General features: G+C 39.4%; 1 protein-coding gene across 3 annotated transcripts in view; it reads left to right on the forward strand.

Annotated features, from left to right (window-relative positions):
• Positions 1-1512, forward strand: part of Usp24 (ubiquitin specific peptidase 24) — a 144616-nt gene that overhangs the window by 54238 nt on the left and 88866 nt on the right. The window lies entirely within an intron of this gene.

Here is a 1512-nt window from a genome sequence, read left to right on the forward strand (position 1 = left end):
GATATAATCTACATGGGAAGTAGAAAGTAGAAAAAGACAAGATCTCCTAAGTAAATTGGGAGCATGGGGACCTTGGGGGAGGATCAAAGGGGGAAGGGGAGAGGCAGGGAGGGGAGCAGAGAAAAATGTAGACCTCAATAAATACCAATAAAATAAAAAAAGTGAATGTCATATTCATAAGACATTTCAGACTTTAGACTAGTCTTATTTCTTCAGTTAAAAAAAAATGTCAGAATCTTCCCAAAAGCTGTGTATCAGCTAGTACAGAGCTAGGAATCGGTGTGCATCTTCTGTTTCCACCCAGTTATTTTCCCTTCTATTGTTAATGATCATTATTAATTTTTCCTGTTAGTCTGATAAATGTGAATGATAGTGGCAGCAGGGTTTTAGATTTTTGCTTACTAGGACTCTCATGTATGGCAAACCCCATCATGCCCTTCCTTTTTTGTTTGCTTTCTCATATTCTGGCTGCCCTTTTCTTCTCCCTAAAAACAAGATCTCACTATATAGTCCATGCTGGACTTGAAATTGCAATCCTCTGTCTTAGTTTTCTGTTTGTTGGGATTATAGGTGTGTTTTATCATGCACAGCTAGTATTCCTTCTGAAATTTCCCATTAAATTATTCTTTTCTACTTTGCTTTTTTTCCCCCCTCAAACCTTCTCTTTTGCTCTTTTCTCACTCAAGAGCTTTCACTAGTCAGTTTCCTCCACTCCAGTGGCTTTAATTACATGTGTACTTTGCTGACTATGAATCATTCCTCTAATTCAGACCAAGCAGTGCAGCATGTGTCTCACCTAATTGCTAAACCAGAGTGAAATCTGGAGATTTCCTTAACTGTGTCCACTTAATCTGTATCAGTCAAAATCTGGTCAGAAACAAATTGCTAGGCCTTCACATGGAATTTCCCCTGAGGAATTATTTACAAAATAAGTATACACATGGTACACAGACATACATGCATATATACAGACAAAACACCCACACACATAATATAAAGCAATTTTTTAAAATTTTAAACAAAAAATAAGAACAAAAATGGTGTTGCTACGGTGGAAGAATGCTAGGAGGAATAGAGAGAAAGGAGCATCAGGTCCAAGGAGAGGCACTTTGAGTACAGGTGCTGACGCTGGAAAGTGCCTCTCCAGCTCGCACTGCCAGAACACCTGCTGCCTCCATTCTCTGAGCCTGACCCTCTCCCAGTACTGCCCCTCACTGACAGTATTTCAGGAAGCTAACTGGCAGAGAACTGTTGGAATACTGATTCCTTTCCCAGCATTACAGAGCAGACCACAGTTAGGTCTCTAGACTTTACTTTCCATATCTTGGCTTTGGCTGAATACCCTCATATAATGTTGTTTTCAGAGTATGCATTTTGAACCCACATAAGGTTGAAGATTAGGGGTATGTGTATGTATGTGTGTATTCATGTAATCCTACATTTGATGGACAACTGATATGTGTAGTGGATATGGGGGAAATTAACTGAATCTACAAAGACTCCCCTGCTTTT

Source organism: Microtus ochrogaster, chromosome 10 (genome assembly GCF_000317375.1).
Source record: "Microtus ochrogaster isolate Prairie Vole_2 chromosome 10, MicOch1.0, whole genome shotgun sequence".
NCBI lineage: Eukaryota > Metazoa > Chordata > Mammalia > Rodentia > Cricetidae > Microtus > Microtus ochrogaster.